The sequence below is a fragment of the Bombina bombina genome, chromosome 9, assembly GCF_027579735.1.
Source record: "Bombina bombina isolate aBomBom1 chromosome 9, aBomBom1.pri, whole genome shotgun sequence".
Lineage (NCBI taxonomy): Eukaryota > Metazoa > Chordata > Amphibia > Anura > Bombinatoridae > Bombina > Bombina bombina.
The window spans coordinates 129,404,240-129,420,043 of NC_069507.1; positions in this window are offsets into that span (position 1 = coordinate 129,404,240).

Consider the following 15,804-nt stretch of genomic DNA (forward strand, 5'->3'; position numbering starts at 1 on the left):
GATTTTCTAAGTCGGCAGACTTTTCATCCGGGGGAGTGGGAGCTCCATCGGAGGTATTTGCCCAGTTGATCCAACTTTGGGGCAAACCAGAACTGGATCTCATGGCGTCTCGTCAGAATGCCAAGCTTGGTTGTTACGGGTCCAGGGATCCCAAGGCAGCGCTGATAGATGCTCTAGCAGCGTCCTGGTCCTTCAGCCTGGCTTATGTGTTTCCACTGTTTCCTCTGCTCCCTCGTCTGATTGCCAAGATCAAGCAGGAGAGAGCTTCGGTGATCTTGATAGCCCCTGCGTGGCCACGCAGGACTTGGTATGCCGATCTGGTGGACATGTCATCCTTTCCACCATGGAATCTGCCGCTAAGGCAGGACCTTCTACTTAAAGGTTCCTTCAAACATCCAAATCTAATTTCTCTACGTCTGACTGCTTGGAGATTGAACGCTTGATTCTATCTAAGCGTGGTTTCTCCGAGTCGGTCATTGATACCTTATTTCAGGCTCTAAAGCCTGTCACCAGGAAAATCTATCATAAGATATGGTGTAAATATCTTCATTGGTGTGAATCCAAGGGTTACTCATGGAGTAAGGTCAGGATTCCTAGGATATTATCTTTTCTCCAAGAAGGATTGGAGAAGGCATTGTCAGCTAGTTCCTTAAAGGGACAGATTTCTGCTCTGTCTATTCTTTTGCACAAACGTCTGGCTGAGGTTCCAGACGTTCAGGCGTTTTGTCAGGCTTTAGTTAGAATTAAACCTGTTGCTCCGCCATGGAGTTTAAATTTAGTTCTTAAGGTTCTTCAAGTGGTTCAGTTTGAACCTTTGCATTCCATAGATATTAAGCTTTTATCTTGGAAAGTTCTATTTTTAGTAGCTATCTCCTCGGCTCGAAGAGTTTCGGAGTTATTTGCTTTACAGTGGGATTCCCCTTATCTGATTTTCCATGCAGATAAGGTAGTGTTACATACCAAACCTGGGTTTCTGCCTAAGGTGGTATCTAATAAGAATTTCAATCAGGAGATTGTTGTTCCTTCCCTATGTCATGTCTTAATCCTTTTTCAAAGAAGGAACGTCTATTACACAATCTTGATGTGGTTCGTGCTTTAAAGTTTTATTTACAAGCTACGAAAGATTTTCCTCAAATATCTGCATTGTCTACTCTGGACAGAGGAGAGGCCAAAAGGCTTATGCTTCTTAGCCAAAAGGAAAGAAGTTGCCGAATTTGCTTCGCTTATGAGACTGCATTTGGGCTTTTAAACAGGAGGCCTCTGTTGAACAGATTTGTAAGGTGGCGACTTGGTCTTCGCTTCATACCTTTTCTAAATTCTATAAATTTGATACTTTTGCTTCTTCGGAGGCTATTTTTGGGAGAAAGGTCTTGTAGGCAGTGGTGCCTTCCGTTTAAGTTCCTGCCTTGTCCCTCCCTTCATCCGTGTCCTAAAGCTTTGTATCCCACAAGTAATGGATGAACCCGTGGACTGGATACACCTTTACAAGAGAACAAAATTTATGCTTACCTGATAAATTTCTTTCTCTTGTGGTGTATCCAGTCCACGGCCCGCCCTGTCATTTTAAGGCAGGTGTTTTTTATTTTTAAACTACAGTCACCACTCCACCCTATAGTTTCTCCTTTTTTTCTTGCTCGTCTTCGGTCGAATGACTGGGGGTGGCAGTTAGGGGAGGAGCTATATAGACAGCTCTGCTGTGGGTGTCCTCTTGCATCTTCCTGTTGGGAAGGAGAATATCCCACAAGTAATGGATGAACCCGTGGACTGGATACACCACAAGAGAAATAAATTTATCAGGTAAGCATAAATTTTGTTTTTATTTAATGGTTGACTTATGGGCTTTGTAACACTATGGGCATTCATAAGGGGAAAAAAAAAAGATATCTAAAGTTTTTTATTTCTGTTATGCATATGTTTACTGATGCTTTTGAGGGTTTTTAGGCATTAGCTGTTTAAACTTAGTTGAAACTGCTTTCCATGTGGTTGTGTTTTGGGCCTACTTCGACATTTGGCCTCAAGGGGCGTGGCCTATTTTCTGGCACACTTTTCTCAGGCTAGGCAGCAGCAAGCTGTAACGCTGGTGACTCCTGGACTATGCAGGCTGGTCTGAAGTGTTTGGAAGTTATTTCGATGTACCCTGGGGGCAGGTAGGCGCCTCAGCAGAGCTGTGGCGAGGTGGAGGGTATTTTTGTTTGTTAAATGACTTATTTTTGATATAAGTACTTTAGAGCCTTTTCTCCAACATTGGTGTGTCCAGTCCACGGCGTCATCCATTACTTGTGGGAAATGTTCTCCCCCACAGGGAAAGGCAAGGAGAGCACACAGCAAGAGCTGTCCATATAGCTCCCCCTCTGGCTCCGCCCCCCAGTCATTCTCCTTGCCGCTCTGAACCTTTTTGTTTTTTATGCTGGTAGACACTGTTAGGGTCTAAATCGATTGGTTTTTATTACAATATTATACCATTTGAAATATTTTATAAGCTCACATACACTTGGGAACATTTTTTATTGATCTGGCTTGTTTTAGACACCTAAATCTAGTCAGGAAGGCCCCTTCACTCTAGTGTGCTGAGGGAGGAAGCCTCATTTTGGCACTTCAGCTGTGCAGTTGAATTTCAAGGCAGTGCATGCAGATTCATGTGAGAGGGTCCTGTGGTTCAGAAAGTGACTCCAAAAGGCTTTTTTCTGTGAATGGTGACCCCTAAGGAAGGTAAAAAGCTGCAGCAAGGCTGTAGCTGGAATTGTGTTGTGTAAAGACGGTTAAATTCAACAATTAGCTCCGGTTTGCTTGTTTTAAGAGCTAGAGTCTCCATATTTGCTGTGCAATACTTTCTAAGCATTAAGACACTGGGGTCGAAATTTCAGAAAAATCGGATATTGCCTTCATAGTTTTTTGAACATTCAGAAATAAATGTGTCATTTTATTATTTAAAGAGACAGTAACGTTTTTGTTTAAAATAGTTTTTATTGCATTGTTTGCCTGCCTAAATCTGTTAACATGTCTGTTCCATCAGATAACCTATGTTCTGTGTGTATAGAGACAAATGTGGTTCCCCCTTCGAGTGTTTGTGATAATTGCGCCATAGCGTCCAAACAAAATCAGGACAGCTCTGTTATTTTTCATAATGTTACCCAAGATGATTTATCTAATGAAGGTTGTGGGGATAGCTCTACATCCTCTCCTTCTGTGTCTACACCAGCTTTACCCGCGCAGGCGACACCTAGCGCCCCAGTGCTTATTTCTATGCAACAATTATCAGCAGTAGTGGATAATTCTATAGCAAATCTTTTATCCAAACTGCCAGTTTTTCAGAGAAAGTGTGATTGTTCAGTTTTAAATACAGATAAAAAGGATGAACAATCAGACGCTGACGATGCCTTATCTATTTTACCCTCACATCAATCGGAATTGGCTGTGAGGGAAGGGCTGTCTGAGGGTGAAATTTCAGACTCAGGAAAAATTTCTCAACAGGCAGAAACTGATCTAGTGGCATTTAAGTTTAAGCTAGAACATCTCCGCGCTTTGCTTAAGGAGGTATTAGCTACTCTGGATGACTGTGATTCCATGGTAGTACCAGAGAAGTTGTGCAAATTGGACAAATTTTTAGAGCTCCCAGTGCACGACAACGCTTTTCCAATACCTAAGAGGGTAGCGAACATAGTGAAAACGGAGTGGGAGAAGCCAAGTGTACCCTTTGCCCCACCTCCTATATTTAAGAAAATGTTTCCCATAGTAGACCCTAGAAGGGACGCATGGCAAATGGTCCCGAAGGTTGAGGGAGCTGTTTCAACACTAGCGAAGCGCACAACTATTCCTATAGAGGACAGCTGCGCTTTCAAAGATCCTATGGATAAAAAATTGGAAGGATTGCTTAAAAAGATTTTTGTTCAGCAAGGGTTCATCCTTCAACCAGCTACGTGTGTTATTACTGTCACTTCAGCGGCGTCCTTTTGGTTCGAAGAACTAGAAAGGTCGCTCCAGAAAGAGACTTCCTATGAAGAAGTCATGGACAGAATTCACGCCTTAAAGTTAGCTAATTCCTTTATATTGGATGCCGCCTTTCAAATAACGAAATTGGCGGCGAAAAACTCAGGTTTTGCTATAGTAGCGCGGAGGGCGCTTTGGCTAAAATCCTGGTCGGCAGATGTGTCGTCCAAGACTAAGTTACTGAATATTCCTTTCAAGGGTAAGACCCTTTTTGGGCCGGAATTGAAGGAAATTATTTCAGACATCACTGGAGGTAAGGGCCATGCCCTCCCACAGGATAGGCCTTTTAAGGCTAAGAAAAAGTCTAATTTTCGTTCCTTTCGCAATTTCAGGAACGGACCGGCTAATAATTCCACTGCCGCTAGACAAGAAGGTAACGCGGCCCAGCCCAAACCCGCTTGGAAGCCCATGCAAGGGTAAACAAACCAAGAAACCTGCTGCTGCTACCAAGACAGCATGAAGGGGTAGCCCCCGATCCGGGACCGGATCTGGTAGGGGGCAGACTATCTCTCTACGCTCAGGCTTGGGCAAGAGATGTTCTGGATCCCTGGGCACTAGAGTTTCCAAGGGATACCTGTTAGAATTCAAGGGACTTCCTCCAAAGGGAAGGTTCCACCTGTCTCGCTTATCTTCAGACCAGATAAAGAAACAGGCATTCTTACATTGTGTAAGAGACCTATCAAAGATGGGAGTGATTAACCCAGTCCCCTCTGGGGAACAAGGTCTAGGGTTTTACTCAAACCTGTTTGTGGTTCCCAAAAAAGAGGGAACTTTCAGGCCAATTCTGGATTTAAAGATATTAAACAAGTTCCTGAGAGTTCCATTCGGACAATTTTACCAACAATCCAGCAGGGTCAATTTTTGACTACCGTGGATCTAAAGGATGCGTATCTGCATATCCCAATCCACAAATCTCATCATCAGTTCCTGAGGTTCGCCTTTCTGGACAAACATTACCAGTTTGTGGCTCTTCCATTCGGTTTAGCCACCGCTCCCAGAATTTTCACAAAGGTGCTAGGGTCCCTTCTAGCGGTCCTAAGACTGAGGGGCATCGCTGTAGCACCTTATCTAGACGACATCCTAATCCAAGCGTCTCTTTCCAAAGCGAGGGCTCATACAGACATTGTGTTGGCTTTTCTCAGATCTCACGGGTGGAAAGTGAACATAGAAAAAAGTTCACTGTCACCGTCCACAAGGGTTCCTTTTCTGGGAACAATAATAGATTCTGTGGAAATGAAGATCTTTCTCACAGACGTCAGAAAGACAAAACTTCTAAAAGCTTGTCGAGTTCTTCACTCTATTCCTCAACCCTCCATAGCTCAATGCATGTAAGTAATAGGACTAATGGTCGCAGCAATGGATGTGGTTCCTTTTGCTCGAATTCATCTAAGACCATTACAGCTGTGCATGCTCAATCAGTGGAATGGGGACTATACAGACTTGTCTCCCCAAATTCAAGTAGACCAGGTAACCAGGGACTCACTTCTCTGGTGGTTGACCCAGGATCACCTGTCTCAGGGAATGAGTTTCCGCAGACCGGAGTGGGTCATCGTCACGACCGATGCCAGCCTCTTGGGGTGGGGCGCGGTCTGGGACTCTCTGAAAGCTCAGGGCCTATGGTCGCGGGAAGAGTCGCTTCTCCCGATAAACATTTTGGAACTAAGAGCTATATTCAATGCGCTCCTGGCTTGGCCTCAGCTAGCGGAAGCCAGGTTCATAAGATTTCAGTCGGACAACTTAATGACTGTTGCGTACATCAATCATCAGGGGGGAACAAAGAGTTCCCTAGCGATGAAGGAAGTAACCAAGATAATCCAATGGGCAGAGAATCACTCCTGCCATCTATCTGCTATTCACATCCCAGGAGTAGACAACTGGGAGGCGGACTATTTGAGTCGTCAGACTTTCCATCCGGGGGAGTGGGAACTCCATCCGGAGGTCTTTGCTCAGTTAACCCAATTATGGGGCATTCCAGACATGGATCTAATGGCGTCCCGTCAGAACTTCAAGATTCATTGCTACGGGTCCAGATCCAGGGATCCCAAGGCGACTCTAGTGGATGCATTAGTGGCGCCTTGGTCGTTCAACCTAGCATATGTGTTTCCACCGTTTCCTCTCCTCCCCAGGCTCATAGCCAGGATCAAACAGGAGAAGGCCTCTGTGATTCTGATAGCTACTGCGTGGCCACGCAGGACTTGGTATGCAGACCTGGTGAATATGTCATCGGCTCCACCATGGAAGCTACCTTTGAGACAGGACCTTCTAGTACAAGGTCCATTTGAACATCCCAATCTAGTTTCTCTGCAGCTGACTGCTTGGAAATTGAACGCTTGATTTTATCCAAGCGTGGGTTTTCAAATTCTGTGATTGATACTCTGGTCCAAGCCAGAAAACCTGTGACTAGAAGGATTTACCATAAAATATTTCAAAAAAATGTTTCAAAGAAGGAACGTTTATTACACAATTTAGATGTTGTTCGTGCTTTAAAGTTCTATTTAGAAGCAACAAAAGATTTTAGACAAACCTCATCCTTGTTTGTCGTTTACTCTGGTAAGAGGAGAGGTCAAAAAGCTACTGCTACCTCTCTCTTTCTGGCTGAAAAGCATTATCCGCTTGGCTTATGAGACTGCCGGACGGCAGCCTCCTGACCGTATCACAGCTCACTCTACTAGGGCTGTGGCTTCCACATGGGCCTATAAGAACGAGGCTTCTGTTGACCAGATATGTAAGGCAGCGACTTGGTCTTCTCTGCCACTTTTGCTCTATTCTACAAATTTGATACTTATGCTTCTTCGGAGGCTGTTTTTGGGGGAGAGGTTTTGCAAGCCGTGGTGCCTTCTGTTTAGGTAACCTGATTTGCTCCCTCCCTTCATCCGTGTCCTAAAGCTTTGGTATTGGTTCCCACAAGTAAGGATGACGCCGTGGACCGGACACACCAATGTTGGAGAAAACAGAATTTATGCTTACCTGATAAATTACTTTCTCCAACGGTGTGTCCGGTCCACGGCCCGCCCTGTTTTTTTTTTTTTTAATCAGGTTGAAAAAATTTTCTTTTATACACTAGTCACCACGGCACCCTATAGTTTCTCCTTTTTCTCCTAACCGTCGGTCAAATGACTGGGTGGCGGAGCCAGAGGGGGAGCTATATGGACAGCTCTTGCTGTGTGCTCTCCTTGCCTTTCCCTGTGGGGGAGAACATTTCCCACAAGTAATGGATGACGCCGTGGACCGGACACACCGTTGGAGAAAGTAATTTATCAGGTAAGCATAAATTCTGTTTTTTCTGCCCTTGCTTCTAGGTGCAGTAGTTTTTGGATTAACCAATGATATTAGGTTAAATTTTGAGATAATTTAACGTTTTTTTGAGCATTTTGGAAAAATTGTTCACTTTTCTTAAAGGCGCAGTTCAGGTTTTTTCTAAAGTTTATTTTATGCAATAAATGAGTGTTTAAACGACTTTTGTGCTTATTACTAGTCTGTTCAACATGTCTGACATTGAGGATTCTCATTGTTCTATGTGTTTAGAAGCTATTGTGCAACCCCCTCTAACATTGTGTAACTCTTGTACTGAAAGAGCCTTACATTGTAAAGACCATATTTTAGGTCAAGAAAGTGTGCCTAAGGATGATTCTCAGTCTGAAGAGAATCAGGATATGCCATCTAATTCTCCCCAAGTGTCACAACCTTTAACGCCCACACAAGCGACGCCTAGTACTTCTAGTGCGTCTAATTCTTTTACGCTGCAGGATATGGCTGCAGTTATGTCAACTACCCTTACAGAGGTATTGTCTAAATTAACAGTGTTGCAGGGTAAACGCAGTAGGTCAGGTATTAATGTAAATACTGAATCCTCTGATGCTTTATTAGCCATTTCTGATGTTCCCTCTCAGTGCTCTGAGTTGGGGATTATGGAATTACTGTCTGAGGGTGAAATTTCAGATTCAGGGAATGTTTTACCCCAGACAGATTCAGACACTGTCATTTAAGTTTAAGCTTGAACACCTCCGCCTGTTACTTAGGGAGGTTTTAGCGACTCTGGATGATTGTGATCCTATTGTGATTCCTGCAGAGAAATTGTGTAACATGGATAAATATTTGGAAGTACCTACTTACACTGATGTTTTTCCGGTTCCTAAGAGAATTTCGGAATTTATTAAAAAGGAATGGGATAGACCAGGTAAACAGTTTTCTCCCTCTCCTAATTTTAAGAAAATGTTTCCCATATCAGACACCATTCGGGACTCTTGGCAAACAGTCCCTAAGGTAGAGGGAGCTGTATCTACCCTAGCTAAGCGTACTACTATACCCATTGAGGATAGTTGTGCTTTCAAAGACACTATGGATAAGAAATTAGAGGGTCTATTAAAGAAATTATTTGCTAATCAGGGGTTTCTTTTACAACCTACGGCTTGCATTCTTCCAGTAACTACTGCAGCTTTTTGGTTTGAGGCTCTAGAAGAATCTCTTAAAGTTGAGACTCCACTAGATGACATTTTAGATAGAATTAAGGCTCTCAAGCTAGCTAATTATTTTATTACTGATGCCGCTTTTCAAATTGCTAAATTAGTGGCAAAGAATGCAGGATTTGCTATTTTAGCACGTAGAGCATTGTGGCTCAAATCTTGGTCTGCTGATGTGTCATCAAAACATAAGCTTTTGGCTATTCCATTTAAAGGTAAGACCCTTTTTGGGCCAGAATTGATGGAAATCCTTTCTGATATTACAGGAGGTAAGGGTCATGCCCTACCTCAGGATAAGTCTGTTAAAATGAGGGGTAAACAGAATAATTTTTGTTCCTTTCGGAACTTTAAAGGAGGACCCCCCGCTTCTTCTTCATCCTCAAAGTAGGAAGGAAATTTTACCCAATCCAAGTCAGTCTGGAGACCCAATCAGAACTGGAATAAGGGTAAACAATCTAAAAAGCCTTTTGTTCCTAAGACAGCATGAAGGGGTGGTCCCCGATCATGGACCGGATCTGTTAGGGGGCAGACTCTCTCTTTGTTCAGTCTTGGGCAAGAGATGTTCAGGATCCCTGGGCACTAGAAATAGTGACCCACGGTTATTAGTTGATATTCAAGGATTTTCTTCCAAGGGGGAGATTTCATCTTTCAAGGTTATCTGCAAACCAGATAAAGAGAGGCGTTCTTACGCTGTGTAAAAGACCTTTTTACTATGGGAGTAATTTGTCCAGTTCCAAGATTGGGACGGGTTTTACTCAAACCTATTTGTGGTCCCCAAAAAAGAGGGGGCTTTCAGACCCATTTTGGACCTCAAGTGTCTAAACAAATTTCTAAGAGTTCCATCATTCAAGATGGAGACAATTCGAACGATTTTGCCAATGGTTCAGGAGGGTCAATATATGACTACTGTGGATTTGAAGGATGCTTACCTTCATGTTCCAATCCACAAAGATCATCATCAGTTTCTAAGGTTTGCCTTCTTGGACAAACATTATCAGTTCGTGGCTCTTCCTTTCGGGTTGGCAACAGCACCCAGAATCTTCACAAAGGTTCTAGGGTCTCTTTTGGAGGTTCTCAGACCGCAAGGTATAGCGGTGGCGCCTTATCTGGACAATATTCTGGCGTCCACATATCATCTGACAAAATCTCACACGGACACAGTGTTGTCTTTTCTGAGAACGGACGGCTGGAAGAACATAGAGAAGAGTTCACTTGTTCCACAGACAAGGGTTCCTTTCTTGAGAACTCTGATAGACTCGGTAGGTAGCCATGAAAGTATTTCTGATGGAGGTCAGAAAATCAAAGATTTTGAATACTTGTCGAGTACTTCAGTCCATTCCTCTGCCATCAGTGGCTCAGTGTATGGAGGTAATCGGATTAATAGTAGCAGCAATGGACATCGTTCCGTTTGCTCGCTTTCATCTCAGACCTCTGCAACTGTGCATGCTCGGTCAGTGGAATGGGGTTTATGCAGATTTATTTCCAAAGATAATTCTAGATCTAGAGACCAGAAACTCTTCTTTGGTGGTTGTCGCCGGATCATCTGTCCCAGGGGACTTATTTCCTCAAACCCTCATGGGTGATGACAACAGATGCCAGCCTTCTGGGGTACAGTTTGGAATTCCCTGAAGACTCGGGGTGTTTGGACTCAAGTGGAGTCTCTACTTCCAATGAATATTTTGGAACTGAGGGCAATATTCAATGCTCTTCAGGCGTGGCCTCAGTTGGCTTCGGACAAATTCATCAGATTCCAGTCGGACAACATAACGACCGTGGCATATGTCAATCATCAGGGGGGAACAAGTTCCTTAGCGATGATAGAAGTATCCAAGATAATCAGTTGGGCAGAGGCCCATTCTTGTCATCTGTCAGCGATCTACATTCCAGGGGTAGAGAACTGGGAAGCAGATTTTCTAAGTCAACAGACTTTTCATCCGGGGGAGTGGGAACTTCACCTGGAGGTATTTGCCTCATTGATTCTCAGATGGAGCAGACCAGAGTTGGTTTTGATGGCATCCCGTCAATGCCAAGCTTCCAAGATATGGATCCCGGTCAAGGGATCCTCAGGCCGAACTGATGGACTTCAAAAAATGTGCAACAGGAGCACCAGGTATAGTGATAAAATTATAAACTTTATTGAAATACAAAGGGTATCATAAACCCCGGGTAAGAACACACAAAAAAAAAATATATAAACCATCAAACAGATTAACAAAAGGCTGACCGGTTTCGGCTACTGCCTTACTCCTAGCCTGCTTAAAACTGCTTAACAGTTCACAACTTTAAAAACCCTCATCTGTGTTTCTTTTGGTTTAGGGACTCGCACCCCTTTTCTTCCAGCTTCATTCAATTAGACACTCATTTAGTTACACCAGTGTATCTACGGTTCACAATTTCAGCTTATAAAGTAAACAATCTGTTTTACTTCTCAATATTCAAACTTAAAGATTTCACACATAAACTCTATAGATTACTTAATCAGCTCATAATTGTTAAATGTTAGATAACATGTGTATATGTTTAAATTAACTTCGGCAAATTACACTATTATAACATTGGGTGCCGTGTCCCCAGGATAAACCCTAATCACTAAATATAATTATGACATTTGCGATATGCGCTCTTATAGTGAAAATTTCCTGCTTCTTAGCAGGTAGGGCTTACCTTATAACTCTGCAAAAAGTATCTTTATTGCGCTGTGAGGCTTGCATTTGGTCGGCATAAGTCACTGTTCAAAAGTGTTCCTATTGGACGAATATCGTTTGTAATAGCCTGTCAACATGCAAGTCTCACAGCGCTCAGCTCTGGAGGAATTTTGCACTCAATCTGATTGGACCGCTAAGCTTGCAGCTCCCTCCCATATATTACGTCGTGTTTGTAAACAAAGTGACGTGTGGGGAGAATCTGCACTGAATGGATCTGGTATATGCCACCTCATATGTATTGGTTTGAAAACACACAGGAACAACCTGATCAACTAGCAAAGAGCTTCCAGTTGCAAACCGCAACCAAGGGACCATAAACACTTACACTCCAAATCGTGCCAACACAGGATGAATTGCATTAAATAAAAAATCCCCATTGTCTTATTAACTAGTTGGGTACTAATGTAGTCACAAGTGTTGGGGTCCTAGCAGGGGATTTGTCTCCCATGGCCTATTAGCCAATAATGTCAACGCATCTGTATGTCTGCTTACTATCCCTTTAACTAGACTAGTCCTGAGCTCTAACTATGTTTTTATGTGGAATGTAGTTTTGAAAAATTGAAGTTTTGTAATATTAAATGTTAAATGGGGGGGGGGGGGGGTGTTGTAAAACTTGGTGGGAGTAAAGTTTATAAGATTGAATTCCGAATTGAGGCCATCTGGAATCCTCGTTTTTAAACGAAAAATCCAGAAGGCCTCTCTTTCGCCCAATTTTCGGGTCCTATCCCCCCTCTGGTCTGAATTGTATTTTTATTGTGGATGATTGAAAAATGGTTAATTAATGGCGTTGTTAGAACACCAGCTTTTCAGTTTTTCAGGTACCCCCAAAAGCACTAGAAAGGGGGGGGGGGGAGAAGAGGAAACCCAGTCAACAGCAACAACCAAGAGAACAGAGACGATACCTCCAACGGAGAGGCCAGAGGAGGGGAAACTACAGGGACTGAATGTCTTGAACTTATCAAGTTATGTTCTAAATAAATCTGAACTTGAGGTGCTCAGTTTAGGTCTCACATTTGTTCCGTCTGCAGATTTCAATCTGTTCAGGACTCTGTTGGACGTTGAAAAATTTTCTTAACGTTAGATTGCGAATCATTTTATTAAGACCCAGGATCAAAGTATAACTAATGAGAGTTCAAGTTCTATTGATAGCTTAAAATTGGAGCATAACTCCACTACTGATTTAAATTTTCAAGAATTGTGCGATGTGAGAGTTCTGGAATCTCTCCAAGGAGAGGAGGAAGTGTAACAACTCCATCATTAAAGAACAACTCTTTGTTCTATCCCATCCAAAGTAGGGGTCCTCTATTGGAGAAGTTCCAGAAACGGGTTGAGAGTGATCTGATCAAACTCCAATACGTCACACAGAGGGGTCAAAACTCAAATGTCACACGTAAACAAAAAGCAGCCCTAGAAAGTCTAAGAAATAACAAAAATCTTGTAATTAGATCTGCGGACAAGGGCGGAGCTATAGTGGTCCTTTAATAGGGAGGACTTCATTAAAGAGGCCCTTAGGCAATTGAGTATAGAACAAGATTATGAAGTGCTGTTACAAGATCCTACACGTCAATTTCAGCGACAATTGGTCTCCCTTGTGGGCAATGGGGTAGAGATGGGTTATATATTGACCAGGAAACAAAAGATTATCTTCTGGTACATAATCCAGCCATTCCTGTGTTCAACCATCTACCCAAGATTCACAAGTCTACAGAAAATGTCCAAGGGAGACCAATTGTAAGTGGAATTGGTTCTCTTTTGGAGCACCTGTCGGAATGGCTGGATGGCATTCTGCAACCTATGGTAAGCACCCTTTGGAGTTACCTGTCAGATACAAAGCATGTACTGAACTTACTTTCTGAAATAACGTGGCAGAGTAACTTCAAATGGCTAACAGTGGATGTAAGATCCCTGTATTCCACCATACCCCATGAGAGGGACCTCGAGGCTCTTAGATTTTTTTTCTCTCCAGAAAATATGCAAATGACCAGGATTTCATAGACTACATACTGAGGGTGACCAGATTTCTCCTGACCCACAACTATTTCCTGTTTGAGGGGGAGTTCTTTCTCCAGAGGCCTGGGACGGCGATGGGGGCCAAATTTGCCCCCTCCTACACAAACCTCTTCATGGCGTGGTGGGAGCTCTCCCACGTCTTTGGAGAGCGGAACCCCTTCAGACGGGGGATAGTGTGGTACAGGCGTTTCATTGATGACCTCCTTTTTATTTGGGAGGGTTCCCTATATGATCTAGAGAAATTTGTGGAGGGATTGAACCACAATACTGTAGGCATCAGTTTTACCTCTGAGATACAAGAACACAGAGTAAATTTTTTGGATATTACGTTGAAGGGAACAGTGTGGTGATCTTATGACCTAGAGACCTATCGTAAACCAATTACAGGTAACTCTTTACTGCACGCCTCAAGTTGTCACCCGAAGAGGGTGTTCAAGGGTGTAGCAAGAGGGCAGTTCATCCGCTTAAAAAGGAATTGTACCAGTTATAGCACATATGAGAAACAAGCAGATGAACTGTCAGACAGACTTTTGGAGAGAGGATATCCAAGGTCAATCATTACCAAAGAGAGGAATTCTGTCACGAAGGTCAGCAGAGTTGATCTTCTGAAACAGAACAAAAATGGGACTAAAGAGAAAGTTGACAAGAAAATCACATTCTCGACAGAGTACTCTCAGCAGTATACCCAGATATGCCAGATTAGGAGGAACAATTATCAGCTATTAGCTGATGATGCTCTTAAAGAAACAGTAACTGAAGGTATCAGATGCACTTACAAAAGAAATAGAACGATAGGCAATATGATTGCACCTACGAGACTAAGGAAAGAACAGACAGATGGCTCTTCATGGTTAAGACTTAATGGTACCTTTAGGTGCAATCATCTTTCCTGCAAAGCCTGTGAAAGAGTAACCATAGGGGATACTTTTAGTTCCCTGGTCACAGGAGAAAACTTTCAAAAGAAATTGTGCCTGAATTGCAGGTCAACCTTTGTAGTGTATCTGATCTCATGTACCCACTGTGCCCTCCAATATGTAGGCCTTACGACGAGGGAGGCTAGGGTCAGGATCAAAGAACACTTGGCGGACATAAAAGCTGGTGTTCTAACAACGCCATTAATTAACCATTTTTCAATCAGCCACAATAAAGATAATAAATTTTTCTCTTGGACCATTATAGAGAGAGTACCAATTCAGACCAGAGGGGGGGATAGGACCCGAAAATTGGGCGAAAGAGAGGCCTTCTGGATTTTTCGTTTAAAAAAAAAGGATTCCAGATGGCCTCAATTCGGAATTCGTTCTTATAAACTTTTGCTAATTCACTTATAATCATTGTCAGGTGTCCACTGACATATCATTATCAACTTTACTCCCACCAAGTTTTACAACCCCCCCCCCCCCCATTTAACATTTAACATTACAAAACTTCAATTTTTCAAAACATTCCACATACTAACATAGTTAGAGCTCAGGACTAGTCTAGTTAAAGGGATAGTAAGCAGACATACAGATGCAGTGACATTATTGGCTAATAGGCCATGGGAGACAAATCCCCTGCTAGGACCCCAACACTTGTGACTACATTAGTACCCAACTAGTTAATAAGACAATGGGGATTTTTTATTTAATGCAATTCATCCTGTGTTGGCAAGATTTGGAGTGTAAGTGTTTATGGTCCCTTGGTTGCGGTTTGCAACTGGAAGCTCTTTGCTAGTTGATCAGGTTGTTCCTGTGTGTTTTCAAACCAATACATATGAGGTGGCATATACCAGATCCATTCAGTGCAGATTCTCCCCACACGTCACTTTGTTTACAAACACTTGACGTAATATATGGGAGGGAGCTGCAAGCTTAGCGGTCCAGTCAGATTGAGTGTAAAATTCCTTCAGAGCAGAGCGCTGTGAGACTTGCATGTTGACAGGCTATTACAAACGATATTCGTCCAATAGGAACACTTTTGAACAGTGACCTATGCCGACCAAATGCAAGCCTCACAGCGCAATAAAGTTACTTTTTGCAGAGTTATAAGGTAAGCCCTACCTGCTAAGAAGCAGGAAATTTTCACTATAAGAGCGCATATCGCAAATGTCATAATTATATTTAGTGATTAGGGTTTATCCTGGGGACACGGCACCCAATGTTATAATAGTGTAATTTGCCGAAGTGAATTTAAACATATACACATGTTATCTAACTTTTAACAATTATGAGCTGATTAAGTAATCTATAGAGTTTGTGTGAAATCTTTAAGTTTGAATATTGAGAAGTAAAACAGATTGTTTACTTTATAAGCTGAAATTGTGAACCGTAGATACACTGGTGTAACTTAATGAGTGTCTAATTGAATGAAGCTGGAAGAAAAGGGGTGTGAGTCCATAAACCAATAGAAACAACACAGATGAGGGTTTTTAAAGTTGTGAACTGTTAAGCAGTTTTAAGCAGGCTAGGAGTAAGGCAGTAGCCGAAACCGGTCAGCCTTTTGTTAATCTGTTTGATGGTTTATATATATTTTTTTTGTGTGTTCTTACCCGGGGTTTATGATACCCTTTGTATTTCAATAAAGTTTATAATTTTATCACTATACCTGGTGCTCCTGTTGCACATTTTTTGAAGTCAATAAACAATGAGACTTAAATTTTGTGG